Genomic DNA, 20,757 nt, shown 5'->3' on the forward strand with positions numbered 1-20,757 from the left:
TGAGATGATATATCCAAAGACGTTGGTAATGTCCCTGGGACATGGCTTCATATCCTGGTCAGCTAGATGGTGGAAGTTGAATTGAGTAATCAATTGGAATTAAGAGTCAACGGATCGCCATAATCTATCCTTAATTGGGGGAAACAATTACGAATGACCTTGAGGGAAAGGAAATGTTGGCAAATCTGGTCTGTCCCACATGGTACTCCAGATGAGGAGCACTGTGATCGACTCTTAGGAAATTAGTGATAAAGACACCTGCTGACCTAGCTGGAGACGTTCATATCTTTTTTTAATAGGTTCAAAAATCGATGAAAGTCGTTATGGAAGTGGAAAACGATTGCATGAAAGTTACGTTTCTTACCTCGAGTAGATTCACAGGTAAAGGGGAAACTGTAAATGAAATGCTTTCCAATGTGAGACAACGGACGTTCAGGGCATGATGTTCCTGTGAGAGTAAACGACCAAAGGAGAGTCGTGAACAATGTGTGAATGTAGATATTGAGACTCTAGTCAAGAATAATGAGTAGTAATATAGCACGTGCAGACAACTCAAATCAAATGAAACACTTTAAGAGTAGAAAACCATTTTTAAGACGGAAATTAGGAGGGCAAAAAAAATGAAATGACCTTAGCAGATAAAGTAAATGATAATGCAACTAAATTCGACAAGTATATCAAGAGCAAAAGAGCCACAAAGGACAGAATAGCCGCACTTAAATATCAACGAGTTAGTGCATGCTTAGAATCACAGGATATGGGAGATATACTGAATGAATATTTCGCTTTTTCGTCAGTATGTTTAACTGTGGTCAAAGAAATGGAGTATAATGAGACTGTATGTATGTCTTGTAAACAGTTCACATTGCAGATGAGTAGGTTCTGGAGCGATAAAATCAAACAGGAAAGTCAATTAATTTCCAGGAACTGATCAACTCTATCCTGGAATTTTGTGCGAAGTTTAGGAAGAAATTTCAGGGTCCAGGCAGAGTAATATGTTCAGTTCACAGCTGGTGTAGATGTGACTGAAACGTTCAGGGTGGCCAATCTTGTGATTATTAGAAAGAAAATCTGCAGATGACATGTCTGAAAAGGTCAGGGCGGCTAATTTACTGACTTCATTGAAGAACCACTGCGAAAAAGAATCCTCGGAACGAATGATCACTGAGTGTGACATTAGTGTTGGGCAATTTGTTTCAGGCGATATGAGATATAGGATTCACATGCAACTGGAGATGTAAACACTACGCAGGTGTCGTTAGCATGACCTTGTTCGTGGGAAGTCATGCCTCACAAAGTTGAGAGGATTGATTTTTTTTGAGGTCATAACTAAAACAATTCTTGAGGGCAAAGTGGCAGTCGTTGTCAACACTGACTTTAGTGCAATCTTTGACACCAGTCGGCAGTGGTCGATTGATTACTAAACTTAGATCACTTGGGTTTAAGGGAGAGCTTGGGATTTTGGTACATTAGGAGCCAGAGGGCATTGTGTAGGCTTGTTTTGCAGAATGGAACCCTAGCGATGTAGCCGGATAAGTCCTTCGATCGTTTTTTATCTCAACGGTTTGGATGAGAATTTAGGAGGCATGGTTAACACGTTTTCAGATGACAGCAACTCGGTGGTATATTTGACAGTGTCGAAAGTTATCTAAGATACAAAGAGACCTTGAAAATTTGAGCTCATCACCCGTGAGTGGATCTATGCGAGGTGTTGCATTTTCATAAAACAATCAAGGGGAACACATATATAGATTTTTTTTTCGACAAGAGATTAAACCCCTCTATTAATTTAAGACAACAACACATATAAGATCGTTCCATGTTAAAATTCGCGAAGCAGCAAATGATCGCATTTAAAGTAAGAAAATAATTACTTTATTCCTTATGCCCAATGCAAAATATTAAAACCAACAACTATTGAAAACTCATTTCACTTCACCCTATCTTTTGCCACCCAATCTGCAATACTAGCCCAAGTTTTAAAAAAGTCAGGATTAATATCTCTCTCGCCCACTCTCTCCCCCTACCCTCTCTTGTCCACTTCTCTATCCCTCTCACCCACTCCCACTCTCTTTACCCCCAGTCTCTCTCCCTTCCCTCTCCCTGTTCCACTCCCACCCTCCCAATCTCTCTCGCCCTTTCCCCCCTCTCTCACCACATCAGTCGCTCTCCCTCTCAACCATTCTATTTCTATTTCACTCTCCTTCTCCTTCTCTATCTCCTCGCCTCCTTGTCTCTCGCCCTAACCATCTGTCTGACTCTCCTTCATTTCCTCTCTGTCCCTCCCCACACACTTCTATATCTGTCCATCTTCCTCCGTTTGACTCATGAAAGTCCTTCTCCCACTGTCTGATTCTCTCTCTTCTCCATGTTTTTTTCACTCTCTGCCATCTACAGATGACTGATTCTCCCTCTCTCCCACTTCCTCTTTCTGACTCTCTCGGTCGCCCTCTCCCTGCCTCTGACTCTCTCTCCTTACCTCTCTCTCGTTCCTTCCCTCTCCCTGTGTCTGACACTTGCTCCCCCACAACCGCATCCCTATCACTTAATCTGTATCACTCCTGCCCTCTCTCTCTGACACAATATTTCTCGCTTGTCCTTGCCTCTTCAATTGACCTAGAGAGAGGCAGTGGGTGCAGAGGCTTGGGAAGGACAATGGTCGGGGTGGGGGGGGGGGGGTGGTGAACACATGATAGCGAGATAAGGGGGTTGTAGGAGTGAAATGGTGGAGACAAAGAAAGGCACGTATGAGACAGAGGGAGCCGGAGAGTGAGAGAATGTTGACGGAAATAGAGAAGATTGGAAGCGTTGGCCGCAACGGGGTGTACGAGAGAGAGGATGGAAGACAGAGTGAAGAACAGTGGGGCAGAGAAAGAGAGAGCGTGTGGACAAAGCGAGAGAAATGAGGAGAAAGACTGGGCGAGTGGATATGCGGAGGCAGTGCAAGAAGTGTGTAAGGGTAGGGTTGAAAGTGGGGAATGGAGAGGGAGAGAGAGATAGAGAGACAGATGCGGTTGGACAGAGAATTGGAGATTAGTGCACAGAGATGAAGTTTGCTCAAGGTTAGGTCTCAGTGAGCACCCTGAGCAGAAAGCAATAACAGTGACTTTGACCCAACTCCTGAGTTCAGGATCTGGTCCCCTCCCCTTCCCTGAGGACCAGGACTTTTGGCTTAGTCAGCCCCTCTCCAGCTCAGTTTCTATAACACAAACAAAAACAGCAACATATTTCATTGTTCTGCCTGGTACTTTTAAAAGAATCCTTTCATTGTGTCCAAGTTGAAGTGATCGATGCAGTCTGTGGGATGTTGCCTTTTCTCCCTGGCCTCTGAGTTGTGTGAAATATTAGATTGTGTCCTGGTAGCCCTCTGTGGCATAAGGTTGGACAAACCATCACTACCATCGCAACAGACGGATTCTTTGCTGAAACATTTAACTGAAATAGAAAATCCCGGATAGCTTAATTAAGGAGTGAATTTGTTTGATTGTTGCATTTTGGTAAGGGGACACCTCAGCACATTTTTCAGCTGCTGTCCGGGTCACAGCATAAATTGCGGTTTTTGTGCAGCAACTAAGGAGCTGCATCATGAAAACCATTACTTGCACAAAGAAATCTAGAGACACAGGACTATACCCAAATTCATGCATCCGCCGCCATATAGAATACACCATTAACGTTGACCATAGCAGGATGAAATTGGCCGAGATCACTCTCATTTCTGTGTCAGACTGAGCATTACAATTGGTGTTAGCCCGGAGTATCCTGCGGGCTCTGCTCATTGCTAAAATATGTCTGACGGTGAAGACATTGAGCAGCACAATCAGGAGAAATTGGAGAGCCGGAGTTAGAATATGGTGCAGGTAATGATTGTGACCCAGACACAGTAGGTTCGAACATCGAGTGCAACTTCACAAAACCGGGGACATTCTCGAGCTGATACTGAGCTGTGAGTATAAAATACCAGAAAATGTTCTTTAAACAGCTCAGCACAATTACTGTACCGAGAAGCACAGCCGCCGTTTTCTCACTGCAATACTTACTTTTCATCTTCTGGCAACAAATGGCCACAAACTGATCGAAGGTGAAACTGACGGTGAACCAGACAGAACAGTCAGTGGGTGCATAAAGCAGGACGGCCTGGCTATTACATATGGGAATGGACTCCAGGAATTAAAACTACTCCTCATAAACAATGGGAATGTGTCTCATTATAAGGTCGAGGACAATGACCAGGAGGTCCGACACCACAATGCCCCCTAGGTAGCGCCTGACACATGGAGACAATCCACAATCTTTATAAAGCAGGGCTTAGGTCGTCACTATGTTAACTATAAGGAAGGAAAACAAACACTTTAAACATCCACCTGAAAGCAAAGTGACCAGTTTGATTGTGGACCCAGTGAGATTTTCAAATGTGTTACTACATTCGGAGACATTTTCAGGTAGTTTGAACAGAAATAACAAATGGGCAGGTCTGAATTACTGATAAAAATGTATCATAAAACACAGGAAATCCTCCCTCCCCAAACACGCAGAGACCCATTCATAAGAAGAGATGATTTCTAGAACATTCCCATACAGTCGATTACTCGAGAGCAGAAACGGGTGACTGTCTAATGTGCCTAATGCAGAGGGTGAAAACATTGCTGCACTGCAGGGTTCTCTCCCAGTTCCTTAAAGACACCGGACATTGGAAATTTCTCTCTCTTAGTCTCAATTGTGGTCGATCCGATGTTGTAAAGAAACAGAAACATATGGCAAACATTTTCAACTCTTTAACGACCGTATGGGCTTTCGAAACAGTTTCTCATTCTCCCTGGAACCGGATTGCTTCCCTCGTGATCTTATGTTTTGTTCAATTCACTGACATCAGGACATACACAAATAATGTCAGGGAATGATTGTTTCAGAGAATGTCAGTTTTAGAATGTTCTAGCGAATGCCTGTAATAGAAAGCTCCAGGCAATGTCGGATGTAGGAATTTCCGGAGAATGTCGTTTACAGAATTTTCCTCGGAATGGCGGCTATAGAATGTTCTGGAGAATGTCTGTGACAGACGGTTCTGGGAAATACCAGTCAGAGAACATTCCGAGAATGTCAGTTACAGAATATTCCTGGGAATGTCATGTACAGAATGTTGGGTATAGAATGTTCCAGGAAATGTGGGTTATAGAATTTTGGGTACAGTTTTTTCGGGTAATATCAGTTATAGAATGTTCCGGGTAATGCTCTGAGGGAGAATGTTGTTTATAGAATTCTGGGGAATGTCGGGTGAAGATTGTTGGGTATAGAATGATCTGGGGAATATTATTTACAGAATGTTCTGGGGAATGTCGGGTGAAGATTGTTGGGTATAGAATGATCTGGGGAACGTTAGTTAGAGAATGTTGTGCGCAGATTATTCCGGGAATGTCAGATACAGAATGTTCCGGGGAATGTCAGGTACGCAATGTGATGTTCATTCATTCGTTGCCGCAGTGTCAGCAGGTCGCCACGGATACCAACATTACACGTGGGGACACCACCCACCATGTTCGTGGCAGGTTATGTCGTGACTCAGCAAATGCAGTCGATCTCATACACTGCAGGCAAGGATGTCCTGAGGCAAGGCACATTTGCGAGAAGGAGCAGATGCAACAACAACGTATGACTGTACAACTCTCAACAGTCACTGGGAAGAGAGTTCCCTTCCAGTCCATGAATACATGATTGGTAAAGAACATTCGGCCTCAGACCTTCGGGTGACCATCTTCCAAGGTGGACTGCAGGACAAACAAAAACGCAGAGTGCCTGAGTCGAGTCTCAAAGCCAAGTTCGATACCCATGGTGATGGCCTCAACTGGGACCTTGGGTTCATGTCACACTTTAGGCGACCCCACTGCAATATACATTCTCACACAGGCGCGCACACACACACAAGCGAGCACAGAAACACACCCACACACTCACATAAACCCTCTCTTACACAGAAGTAGTCTCTCAAGGAATTTCACACCCCTACACACACGCCCACACGAACACATCCACTCGGTCTGCCCTGCAGGCAAACATATGCATGTTTGTGGAGAGGATTTGTACTGGCAGAATTACATTTTAATTTGCTAGAAAAATGCATAAGTCCTTGGAATAATCTGTAACTCATCCTACTGCAGTAGAATGAGTCTGACTAATATTGAGGCACAGACACAATTTAACTTCATACCTTCAATGCATATCTGAGCTGAGATGACACTTATTATTAAAAGTTATCTTGAGAATGTAACTTTTAAAATGTTCTAGAGTCTACATAGAGGCATCGAGATGTACTGCACGGAAGCTGACACTTTGGTCCAACTTGGCTATGCTGACGACATATCCCAACATAATCTAGACCCATTTGCCGAGACCATTGGCCCATATCACTCTAAACCTTTCCAATTCAAATACCCATCCAGTTGCCTTTAAAAACCTTGCAATTGTACGACCTTCCACCACTTATTCTGCAGTGTCTTCATTCAACACAGGCACCACCCTCTACTTGACCACGTTACCCCTTAGCTCCCTTTTATATCTTTCCCTTCTCACCCTAAATATATGACGTCTAGCTCTGGACTCCTCCACCCAAGGGAAAAGACTTTGTCTCTTTATCCTATCTATGCCCTTCATGATTTTATATATCTCCATATGATCACCCTCAGCCTTCGATACACCAGTGTAAAGAGCCCCAGCCGATTCAGCCTCCTCCAGTAGCTCCAAGCATGACGGCATCTTTGTAATTTGTTCTGAACCCTTTCGTGTTCTACAACATTCTTCTGATAGGAAAGAGACCAGAATTGCACGCAATATATCCAAACGTTGTCCAGCCAACGTCCGATACAGCAGCAAAATGACGTCTGGACTCCTTTACTCAGTGCTCTGAACCATAAAGTAAAGCCGACCAAACGCTTTCATCATGTATCTATCTACCTGCGACTCGACTTTCAAGGAGCTATGAACCTGCACTCCAAGATCTATTTGTTCAACAACACATCCTTGGGTGTTGCCATTCATAAGTTCTAGTAAGACTTGCTTTGCCAAATGCAACACTTCGCACTTATCTAAATTGATCTCCATCTGCCACTTCTCAGCCCATTGGCCCATCTGATCAAGTTCCCGTTTTAATCTGTGGTAACTTTTTTTCGCCATCCATTACACGTCGAATTTTGTTGTCATATGAAAACTTACTAACTATGCCTCCTTTGTTTGCATCCAAATATTTTATAAAATTGACAAAACGTCGTGGAGCTAGAACCGATTCTTATGGAACACCACTGGTCACAGGCCTCCAGCCTGAAAAACAAGCCTCCACCACCAACATCTGTCTTCCATCCTCCAGCCAGTTCTGTATTCTCGTGGCTGGTTCTCCTTGTATTCCATGCAACCTAATCTAGCTGATAATTCCCCTATGGTTAACATTGTCGAACATCTTACTGAAGTCCATATAGATCACGTTCACCGCTCTGACCCCATCAATGCTCTCTGTTAGTTTTCAAAAAACTCAATCAAATTCGCGAGACATGATTTCCCCCGCAGAAAGCCACGTTGACTAGCTCTAATCATTCCGTGCCTTTGCAAATACGTGCAAATTCTACCCTTCAGTATTCCCTCCATCAATATGTGCACCACGGACGTGAGGCCCAACGGTTTATAATTCTTTGGCTTGTCTTTACCACCACTCTTAAATATGGGTATCACGTTGGCCAACCTCCATTCTTCTGGCACACCACCTTGACTCTCGATGACAGGAATACCTCATCAAGGGTCCCAGCTATCACTTCCTCAGATTCCCACAGAGTTCTCTGGTACATCTGATCAGGTCCCGGGGATTTATCCACCTTCATGCGTTCCAAGACATCCAACACATCCTTCTCTGCAATACCACATTTTTCAAGATGGGACCATCTATTTTCTCACATTCTATATCTCCGATATCCTTCACCACAGTAAATACTGATCCAAAATACTCGTTTATTATCTCCACCATTCCATGCGGCTCTACACGGTGGCTTACGTGCTATTTGCTCCCTGACTAAAATGTATTTTTTCAAAACCTTTTGGATTCTCCTTATCCCTCTTTCCCAAAGCTATCTCATGTTCTCTTTTTAGACTTATGATTTCCCTCTGAAGTCTACTCCTAGCTCCTTGATACTTTTCTGAGAATTCACTCGATCTCTCCTATCTATAACTGACATCTGCTTCGTAAATTTTGTGAATTAATCCCTCGATATCTCCAGTCATCCACCATTGCCTACACTGAATAGTCTTTGCTTTCACCCGAAGAGGAAAATACTTTTCCTGGATTTCGTCATCTCATTTCTGAAGTCTTCCCATTTTCCAGTCATCCTTTTACCTGTGAACATCTGCATATAATCAGCTTTTGAAAGTTCTTGCCTTAATACGTTCAAAATAGCCCACCTACAATTTAGAACTTTAACTGTTAGGTCTGCTCTATCCCTTTCCACCACTATTTTAAAACTAATAGAGCTTTGGTCGCTGGCCCCAGTGTGCTCCCCCACTGGTAACTCAGTCACCTGCCCTACCGTATTTCCCAAGAATCGATCACGTTTTGCACCTCCACGAGTATGCACATCCACTTGCTGATTCACAAAATTTGCTTTTACACTCTTAACAAATTCCTCTCCATCTCAACCCTTAACAATATAGCAGTCTCAGTCTATGCTTGGAAAGTAGTAATCCTGACCATAAGAACCCTATTATTCTTACAGATAACTGAATGCACTTTACAAATTTGTTTCTAAATTTCCCGCTGTTGTTTAGGGGCTCTACAATCCAATTCCTATAAGGTGAAAATCGTTTTTATATTTCTCAGTTGCGTCCTATAACATCCCTGGATTTTTTTCTGGGTGTATACTTCCTCAGTAGAGCTGCAATGCTATTCTGATCAAAAACACCACTCCCCCTCCTCTCTTGCATCCCTTTCTATCCTTCGTATAGTATTTGCCTTCTGGAGTATTAGCTGCCTGTCGTGTGAATCCCTTAGCCACGTTTATGTAATTGCTATGATATCTCAGTCCCATATTTCAAATCATGTCCGGAGTCCATCTGCCTACCCTGTTCAGCTTCTTGCTTTGAAATAAATGCAGGTTAATTAGTCAGTCCTGCCTTGCTCTCTGCTTTGTTCCTTTCTGCCCTGAGAGTTTGCCTCGCTTCTTTTCTCACTGTCCCAGTCTCAGAGTAATCTCTTTCCTCAGCATTTCCCTGGACTCCCCGCCCCTGTGTACACTCCGTACTTCTCCCCGCCCCTGTGTACCTTCCAGGGCAGCTCCAGCCAATCTCCCTGGCAGAATGTGAGTCCCTTCCAATTCAGGTGCAAGCCATCCTTCTTTTGCAGGTTACGTCTACCCCAAAAGAGGTTTCAATGATCCAATAATGTAAATCTTCTCCCATCCACCAGCTCGTTAGCCACACATTCATCTGCTCTGTTCTCCGATTCCTACCCGCACTAACTCGTCGCACCCGGGGTAATCAAGAAGATACTATCATCGGGGATCTCTTTTTTTCATTTCCTGCTTAACTTTATATAATGTCCCTTCAGATTTGTATTCTTTTTACCTATGTTATTGGTACCAATGCGTGCAATGAGCTCCTGCTGCTCCCGCTCCCCTTTGAGGACATTCTGCAGCCTCTCTTAGACATCCTTGATACCTGCACCAGGGAAGCAACACTCCATTTTGATTGTTATGCTGCTAACTGCAGAAGCATCAGTCTGGACGTATGATTGGATAGACACTCAAACAATCGAATCCTTGGAATCCATTACATTAAAGCCATTTTTGACAACAGAAATTTGGCTGTTAGTGAAGGACTATCACCACCCAAGTTTCCCAAAGCAACATAATTGTTTGCAATGGGAATAACCACAATAGACTACTGTTCTACCCTCTTAACTCTCCTACCTTTCGTGGTGTTAACCTATCTCTCTGACTGTATCTGCGGCTTTTGTCCCTTTCGAAACTGTCATACATCTTGCAAACTAGCTCTATTAATTTCTTCATTGCCCCAACCTGTCCCGTCAAACAATCCAATCGATCTGATAGGATTCGAAACAAATATTATATATTGTAGATATCAGTTACCCATAAACTCTCCGAAACTCCCACATCCGATAAGAAGTATTAAGGAACGGAAACTAACATGACCATTCGAAAATTTGAAAGATTTAATCGAAATATGTCTAATATTACTTTCTGTGATACTGCAATTCTGTTGATATAAAACTATATCTTATGATTCTGCTCCACAAACACCTGATGAAGAAACAGCGCTTAGAATGCCAACGCTTCCAAATAAATCTTTGAACTACATCCTAGTTTTGTGTGATTTTTAACTTTTTCCATTCCAATCCAACACCAGCACCTCCAAAACATGAAGGTCCTCACTGTTGCTCATTCATTTTACATATAGTTTGTGTAATTTTGTTTTGGTTATTAACCTGTTAAATTAAGAAGATTAAAGAAACCTGCTGACATCTTCTGAACACTGACCCTGACCGTCTCTGAGACCTGTCACATCATCAACCTACTTACTTTCAAATTTACTGTCATCAGTGGAGGAGTGTAACTGGAAAAGGAACCAGTCACCCGACCAGTCAGGGTACGGTAGACTGGTGAGCCTGACAACAGTGGTGGCTAAGTTATCGGAAGGGATTCTGAGGGCTAGGAGTTATCTGCATTTGGAAACGTGAAGGCTGATTAGGGAGAGTCAAAATGTCTTTCTGTTGTGAAAATCATATGTTATTTTTGGAATACGTTTTTTGAAGAAGATTGATGAAGGCAGTGTGGCAGACATTTTGCACGTGGACTTCAGCAAGGTGTTCGTTACGTTCCGATTGGTAGGTAGATTAGTAAGGCTAGGTCACATGGGATTCACAGAAAGGGCGCCAATTCGTTTCAAAATTGGCTTAAAGGTAGAGAGATTTTTTTTGTACTGGAGGCCTGTGACCAGCGGTGTGCTGCAGCAATCAGCACTGAGTTCAACACAGTTTTTAATACATAAATTATTTCGTGGTGAATATCGGAGATATGGTTCAGAAGTTTGCAGATGACGTCAAAATGGTGGTGTCTAGGACAGTGAAGATTATTATACCAGAGTAGAACGGAACGATAATCAGATGGGCCAACGGGACAGGAGTGGCAGATGAAGTTTAATTTGGATCAAGGTGATCTTTCCAAATGTAATGCAACTTTCCAATAATGTGATGTAAGAACATCGTAAACAGGAGAAGGTCATTCGCCTACCAAGCCTGCCTTGCGCTTAAATAAGATCTTAGCTGATCGGGTCTAGATCTCAAATTCTTTTTAGTGTCCGTTTCTTTATGGTCTTCAACTCTCTGATAAGTCAAAATTTAAGTCCTCTTTAAGTATTTTCAGTGATCTAGCTCACCTAACGCTGTGGAATAGAGAATTCCTCACATTCACTCCTCAAAGCAAAAAACACTCCCTGACCCTATACAATGACCGATTCACATGAACAAAACAGGTGAACACAAGGGTCCAGGTGAGAGTGACTGGTCATGATATCAAGGCAGTGGTGGACTGAGGATGACGTCAAAGAGCTCAACAAAAATGAACTGAATGGGAATCAACAAAAACGTCCCACTGGTTGGAGTCAATCCTGCCACCGAGAAAGGTGTCTATGGACCGCGGATGTCAATCCTCCCAGTCCTGCGACTCCACGGCATGATGTCCTCAGGGTTGCATCCTCGGTAGAAACATCTTCAGCCGCTTCATCAAAATCTTTCCCCAATCATAACATCAGAAGTGGGGCTTGTGACTGAACATCACACAATGTTCAGAACAATGTGTGACCTTTTCACTCCTGAAGCACGCTGAGGCCACGTGCAGTAAGACCCGGGCAATATTCAAGCTTGTTATCTTAAAGTGCACTTAGTGTTCATGTGACAGCACTGCTCCATACTGCACAATTCCACAATTATAAATGAAGAGTTTAATTCAGCGTCTCATGCTCACTGCACGGGAATATAAGGACGTCAGTCAGCCCATTGAAACCATGGGACAAAAAGAGGCATAGCCCATTCAGTCCTGTGGCAAGGGAAGAGAAAGAGTCCAGTGTTATATCCCAGACCAGAGGCCGTCAAAAATATTTTAAGACGGTAGTCTGGAGTCTTTTTTTTTATATATTTGATCGGGACCTGGAAAGTGGCTGTTTCAGACGCAATGTGACTGGTCAAATTACTCATTGTCAAGCAAATCACCATTTATTTAACCAGTGTTGATAAAATACAACTAAATGATTAGGATTTTAAAATAACTTAACTCTATTGGAAAACTTAACAGAATATTAGATGCAGTGACAATTACTAATTAACTGTTCCAAGAAAGCAACCTCCCACATACGCATCCCTTGGCAAAAAGGAAAATTCACACACGGATTTTCACATACAGTTCTGCAATGCAGGAGGTGATAAAAAGAAAACGAACAGAATATTCAGAGAGAGTAGCAGCCAGGAGACTCTAACTGAGAATGGAGCAGAAGCTGCACGGACTGATTGCTCCACGTTGTTCCTTGTGTCTCGTGATACACACGTGGGACATTAACGTGGGTTTGCTTGCTATGAGGAGGGAAGCAAGATATTATGTTTGAAGTCTCGAGGAGGCAACGTCCATCCCCGTGAGGCCATGTATTTCTCCATGCATGTCAGAAGCCGGTGGGAATGGCTAATTGTTTCTTTAACAAGGTTTTGTGGCTGCTGACGCGACTGTGATAAACATGACGTCCATTGCAGGGTCACACACGAGTGCACATTTATGCGTGGAGAGCTAATTTAGAGCCTTACCTCTCTCTAAATAGCCATGAGGATCACAGAGCCACACGAACTATTAGGAACGTCGTATTTTACTGATGAATGGATTCTCAAATTTCAAATAATGTTGGTATTGTTCATGTTGATCTTATCTCATATTCGTCTGGTGCAGTGTAACCGGTGTGCCTTACAGTGTTCAATTTTTTCTTCTCCCTTTGATCTATACGTGCTTTCTTACCATGCTCTGCCTAACCTGCTCACAAACTATGATTTCCAAAGTACTCGGGTATACCTGATAATAAATCAAATAAATCAATGCTGAGTAAAATATTGAATCTCTGCCTCTATCAATGTCTCTTTTGGGAATAAGCGATCCTCGCAAACAAACAACTTTCAAGGTAACCAACTCTGCTTCTCTCACAGGGCCACGGATTAAATACTTAATTTCTTCATTCTCTCCTCCTGGTACCACCATCAGGGTTTGTGGCAAGGAGATCATTCCCGACAAGCGAGATCAAATCTACAGGGTATTCTCCATCTGTGGTTCATGACAGCATATCAACCGACAGCTACGTTCAGGCAACAACACGCCCGATCAAAAGACCCGATACTCATTATGTGCAAGACGAACGTAATTCAAAAGGTTCAATGCAAAGCCTGCACGGAACACTATACAGGACAAACATGGAGACAACTAGCAATCCGCATTCACGAATAGCAAGGAGCAACTGAACACCATAACAGCTGTTCCTAATAGCAATCCAGTCATATTTCAAGAACCACAAATTCGACTAGAATAGCACAGCGATCATAGGACGAGCTAAACGAGAACAGCCAAGGAATTCCAAGAGACATGGCACACATCCACTGACTCCATAAACAAGCACACAGGCCCATACCTAATATACTGGCAACGACAACAAATATCTGGAACCAGCATCCATAAGCAGCAGGAACTTACCCGAATACATTCCAGAAGACACAGTACAGCAGCGCATCGCAGGAGGCTCCAAAACACAGAAAATGTCACCCGGAGAGGGGACGAAATATGTGCAATTAAATTACTCAAGCTACAAATTAATACACTCTAATCAAGGTTCGCCAATTGCAGGAAGATCACTTTACGGACGTACTTCATCTTACAATGAATGAAAGCATAGCAACTACTGCACTAATTACTTACGCACTATATGTCCTGTTTTTGATGACTCATGATCAAGGGCATACTTGTCTTTTTGAAGAACACTTCTAAACCTCGCACCATTGAATCAGTACTAAATGAGATGTACACTGTTTGCTGCTGACATCTAAATCAGGTCATTGCTTTGCAAATTGCTGTGCTGCAAACATTGATATATGCGATTTCCCATGAGTAATTGTCTCCAGTTCATACCACGATGCTGCTCTCTGTATTCTCGACATTGAATAATTCTCAATCCATTTCCCCTTACGCACTGACTATGGCTCACCTGTCAGAAACCATTTCAAAGTATTCTGTAAATTCAAATGGATCACTCCCATTGCTATTCATTTGTTGATGACACAACCGCTACATACTATATAGATTTCTGAAAGATGATTTCCCTTTAGTGAAATTAAGCTGACTCTGCCAAGTCATAATCTGATATCCCCCGTGTCTGCTTTTCATACTCCTTCGCAAAGATTCGAATGTTTTCCTCACAACTTACATAAGCTTGTTCAATATATAGTTTTGCTCAGTTTTCCCTCCCACTCTCTTATTAAATATTTCAGGATACAATAGCTTCTTTCCAGTCTTCAGGAACCAGAATTTCCAGAATCTAAAGAATTTTGAAGTTCATTCCATAACACCTTCTAGAACTTACAACGTTCAACAAAAATAACTAGTACAGCAACTTCCCTAAGCTTCAATTCAATTTGTCTGTGAACAATTTATCTGTATTGCTTCTGATCTCCCAGTTTCTCATTTTCACCAGTCACTCTTTCGGGTAAACATTCTGGGAGATATTGTGTGTTTTGCGTTTTGGAAATATAGCTAATGCATTCCCCTCAGCGAGGAGCAGAGACAGCCTCAGTCACATTGTGAATACATCAGAGAACTGCATGTGGAATATAATGCGCATAATATCAGCTCAGAAAGTTCTAGAATCACAACAGTTCAATGAAACTGTCGTTTCATTGCCACTGACAGCGCAGTCCTCTACCTAGTGTGAAGTTGCAGGTATTGCTGAAAGTGGTGACATAAAGCTGTGACCATCTCATTTTAGAAACAAATTCGCTTCACAGTTTCCAACTGGCATAAGATTAGGGAGAGACACGAATAAGTCGGTGACAAAAATATTTGGAAATGGGACCATGACCAGAAGAGATCTGCAATCCGAAAGGTTAAGATGATGATTTCTTTACAAAGAGTACAGAGGCAAAAGGGAAGAATCAGAATATTATGGCAGAAGTAGTGGACATGTTTAGTGATGGAGGAAATATGGGCATATATATATTGGCAGGTGCTTGCTCCCCCTGCAGAATGTGGCAGGTGAGAAACATGAAACATGCTTCCACTGGCTACATCTGCCAGAGGGCACCCAACTCCAGCTCCTTGGAAACCGTGTGAGGGAATTGGAGCTGGAGCTGAATGAAGAGCGGATCATTCAGGAGGCTGAGGGGTGAATTGAGAGGGGTTACCGGCAGTTGGTCACTCCTGAGGCTCAGGATAAGGATAGCTGCGTTGCAGTCATGGGTGGAAATGGGACAGACAGACAGTGCAGAGATCCCCTGTGATCATTCCCCTCAGCAATAAGTATATCGTTTTGAATACTGCTGTGTGGATGACCTAACAAAGGAAAGGCATAGTGGCCTGTTCTCTGAGACTGACACTGTGGCCCAGAAAGGAAGGGGGCTGAATAGAAAAGCGTTAGTTGTAGGAGAGTCGATTGTTAGGAGCATTAACGGGAGATTTTGTGGTCAGGATCGAGATTATCGGAAGGTATGTTGCCTCCCTGGTTCCAGGGTCCGGGACGTCTCCGATCGGGTGCATAAGATTGTGAAAGTAACAGCCAGATATCGTGTTACATATCGGCACCAATGATATAGCCTGGGAAAAGATTGAGGATATAAAAAAATGATTTCAGGGAGTTAGGGTGGAAGCTGCAGAGCAGGACGAACAGAGTAGTGTTCGTGTGTTTACTACCGGTGCCACGAGATAGTGAGGCGAGGGACAGGGAGCAGGCGCAGCTTAGCAAGTGGCTGTGCAGCTGGTGAAGGAGGGAGGGCTTCAGATATCTAGATCATTGGGATGCCTTCTGGGGAAGGTGAGACATGTACATGAAGGACGGCTTGGCACCTGAACTGGAAGGGGAGCAATATCCTGGGTGGAATTTCCTCGAGTGGTTTAGGAGGGTTTAAACTAGTATGGCAGGGGGGTGGGAACATGAGCTATATAACGGTGGTGAGAGTTGATGGAGATGAGGCAATAGCAAGAGGTAGCAGAGCCAGTGGGAAGGAATTTCCTGGGAAAGAACCAAGGGATCAGTTAAAGTGTGTTTGATTAATGCAAGCAGTATCAGGAATAAAAGTGGTGAGCTTAGAGGATGGATCAGTACTAGGTGCTATGATGTTGTGGCCAAGCAGGGACGTGGGTTTCTCAGGGGCAGGAATGGATGCTGGATGTTCCAGAAATAAGAACAATTAAAAATAAGAGGGAGAGGAAAAGCAGTGGGGATGTAGCACTGGCTAATCAGAGAGGGTTCCACAGCTACAGATGTTAGGATTGTCGAGGAGGGTCTGCCTACTGAGTCAGTATGGGTGAAAATTAGGAAGAGTAAGGGAGCAGTCACCTCATTAGGAGTTTACTGCAGCCACCCACCCCCCCCCCCCCAACCCCCCCATAGCAGCAGAAAGATTTAGGAAAGCATAGGTCGGCAGATTTTGGAAAAGTGTGAATGTAGTAGGGCTGTTGTAATGGGTGACTTTAACTTCCCCAATATTGATTGGAAGGTCCTTCGAGCAGATTGTTTGGAAGGAGCTATTTTTGGTAAGGTGTGTTCAGAGGGTTTCCTAACTCACTACGTTGACAGACCGACAAGGGGAGAGGCCATTTTGGATTTGGTGCTCAGCAATGAGCCGGGCCAGGTGTCACATCTTGCGGTGGGAGAGCATTTTGGTGATAGTGACCATAACTGCCTCACATTAGACATAGCTATGGAGAAGCAGAGAAGCAGGCACATTGGGAGGATATTTGATTGGGGAAAATGAAACTATGATGTTATAAGACGTGAGTTGTGAAGCATGTATTGGGAGCAATTGTTCCATGCATAGGGCACGATAGACATGTGGAGACTGTTTAAGGAAAAATTGCTTCCTCAGAGATCAAACTAGATTAGTTTGCGCATGTATTCATTGGAATTTGTAAAATTGATAGATGACCCTGATGAGGAAAATAAATATAAGATTATCTGTGGTCAAGACAGGATAGTTATCAAAAGATTATACCCCCTTGCGGTAGATTCTGTGACCAGAGAAATTATCTTCAGCTTAAAAGATCCCAATTTATGACAGAGATAGCGAAAACTTCTTCTCGCAGAGAGCAATGAGTGAAAGGGTTTTCCTAGATGTGTCTATAGTTAGAGTCAAGTGTGATGGGGGGGGGGGTGGGGGGGGCAGATTTCCAAGTACTAAAGGAATGAAGGATTACGAGAATAAGAATGAGAGGTGCATGTGAGAATGCAGTGATTAATATAGTTAAAAATCACACAACACCAGGTTATTGTCCAACAGTTTAAATTGGAAGCACACTCGCTTTCGGAGCGACACTCCTTCATCAGGTGATTGTGGAGGGCTCGATCGTAACACAGAATTTATAGCAAAAATTTGCAGTGTGATGTAACTAAAATTATACATTGAAGAATTGATTGTCTGTTTAGCCTTTCATCTGTTGGAATACTGAATCTGTTCATCTGTACTGAAACAGTTGATTGGAAACTGTCATAAACAGGTAAGAAAATAAAGAAATATGATACTTTTCGTCCCTGAAATATAGAAAAGGACTAATCATTCAAGAAAATTTAGTTTGACTCATCAGAAGATGAAATCTCATTTTCATAGAGGCAATGTTAGGACAGCGGTGACATTTACAAACTTTAATCAAAACACCTCTCTCTCTTCTAAACTCCCATGAAACGAGATGCACATTCCTCATAAAATAGCTCATACATGCCTGGCATGAATTAACTACATTTTCTCTGGAATGTTGTCATAGCAGGAACATAAAAAACAGAATTAATTAGCAAAACTGCACAGGAGATTCATGATGTGATCTCACTGATATCATACATTTCTATAGCTTAATACCTTTACACTCATGTACATAACACAGTCCATACAGTCATTGGGGGATATAGACTATTTATTTTATCCTGCTCTCCGGTTACTTTGACAATCATTGTGGTGGAAATCACCACATCATTACTATTGTTCGAACCTTATTCCAACCATCAAATACATGATTTAACTAACGAGAATATGTCATTATAAAATCATTTCTCTTTCTGCCTCCAAGTGGGATCCAGGCTCCATTGGAGCTTTGCAATCTTGTCAGTGGTGAGTATGCTTTTGATCCACCTCCAGTCAATGACTGACTCTGGACCAATGAATCTGCAGCACTTAGTCTTCCACTTTTCACAGATGTGAGTTTCTGGTCAAATTTGACGTCTAATAACACAACCACGTAATTCGACCACCATTCCATTCCCAACCTCTGTCCATGTCTCAGTTCCTCGACGACTGAAACATGCATGCATGTCGTATGGATAACTGTAGTATCAGTTATTCCAATACTTGTCTCAACGACATTTCACCCAACCTCGAAAAAACTTCAGCTCATCCATAACTTTGCTGCCTGGGCCCCCAATTACTCAGAGTCCTGTTCAGCCACTACTTCTGCCCTCATTGACCTACACTGGCTTTCAATGTTCTCAGGCTTCCATATTAATATTCCCTGCATTTCTAGGGTCAATCTAATGTGTCACTCCACAAATGAGTCACATTCCGACATCATATTCACACTTACTCTGAATCCTTTCCTTTCCAGAATTATCTATACTTTTTGAGTGAATGGCCTTTTTCTTTATTTATCTTCTTGACATGAATGTGAACTTTGTAGAGTGGTGCTAGCGTTATGAAGTTCAGAACCAACGAAATGGTATCACTTGTGCTGCACTCACTTCTGTTGTATACAAATTAGCTCTCTGTTGAATATAGCATTTGAGTCATTTTGACGCACGTATTTGCAAGTTGTTGTGATTCTGTTATTTGGTTGTCTGCTTGTCAATGTGAGCGAAATAAGGAGGCCCCCTTCCTGGCTGCGAACCCGTCCCCCTCAGCTTCGATGATTGGCAAGAAACAGTCGTAAAGCAGAAGCAGAGTTTTGTTTGAATTATTAATTGATTAAATTGAGCTGTGATAGTGGACGAAAGTGAAAGTCAGTTGATGAACAGCAGCGTATATGTGAAGAAGTATTACATAAAGTTCCGCAAAAAAAGTCAAAATAACTCACTGAGATGACAGATCATCCATGATTAACGAGTTTATGAGTTTCTAATTTTCCAAAAACAAAATTAACACCGTCTGATACTGAATTCAGTGTGATCTGAATGTAAGTTAAGCGAAGCTTGGGAATTTACAGATGCTGCGTACATAACGAATCTTGTTATACAGTATGACCAATAAATTAAGCAGAAGTTGCAGACGGAGGAAGCTTTGTAAAAACAGTGGGTAACGGATCTGTTTATGAACTTAGCCATGCTGCTCTGTCTATCCATGTTATTGATCATTGGCTCGTCGGTCAAAAAATGTCAGGGAACCTCCATATAATTCAGCGTCAAACAATGCGTTAATTTGCGTGCCACAGAATTCTTCATTCCAATGATCATTGCAAGATATTCTTCACACCTGTCCGACTAAATTTTGGGACGATTAATATTTCCTTTTCTGTATCCATCATCCGGTCGCGATAAAAACATTTCAATGTAAAATGCCTTGTGATATGGTCTCATACATGCACTGAAACGTATGGAAAATCTCAAGCCTCGCAGTATCTGTCAGAGAAAACAGAGTGACCCTTTCACGTACAGAGACCCATCTTCACAACAGAATAGTGTTTCGGCCAATTATATGACGGTATGAGGTTCAGTGTGAAGAACAATTCATCCAAGTTTCTTTTGTCAGCAGTATATAACTGGTTTATTATAAAGATCATCTTCCTCAACAAATATGCAACGACATCTGATGAACACTTGTGAATATGCAGATATGCTAATGTATGCACAATTCTGTAAAATACTGATGCATATGCACACACTGACACGACACAGCCATTTTGATATAGACATACACACTCACATACACATATTAAAACACATACTGACATAAACAAACATGCACATCGACATATTGACACAGATACCCCTACATGTGATACAGACATTAACAAACGCATTACCACACTTCGGCATAGATTTTACACTGTATGTACAGCGATAATATTTCGCTTAGGAATACATTGAAAGAATTGAAGACGAGTGAGTCAACTCAAGTAATGTATAAAGATCCAACAGAATCACTAAATTCAGCAGGACCTGAAGGCTACAATTTTATCTGTTATTTCTGTGGGAAAAGATTTCAAACGACAATGTGAGTGGTAAGGCGCCAACACACACACAGAATCTCTAAAGTGTGAGTGTTCCAGTGCACTGACCCCAGAAGTTATTTCACATTATCCAATTAACATTCTTTAAAAGATCTGTAGAGACGCCATCCGTTTTCTGTGGGTAAGGGGAAGGATTCAACAGGTCATCCAACTTGGAGACATGTAAGGAGATATGCAACATGGAAAAGTACGGATTGTGGGAAGGATTACAACTGCTCAGAGCAGCTGGTGATGATAAGCTGCCTTCCGGAAACTTTGTTGCCCGTGTGCTATC

Source organism: Chiloscyllium punctatum, chromosome 35 (assembly GCF_047496795.1).
Source record: "Chiloscyllium punctatum isolate Juve2018m chromosome 35, sChiPun1.3, whole genome shotgun sequence".
In the NCBI taxonomy this organism is placed as follows: domain Eukaryota; kingdom Metazoa; phylum Chordata; class Chondrichthyes; order Orectolobiformes; family Hemiscylliidae; genus Chiloscyllium; species Chiloscyllium punctatum.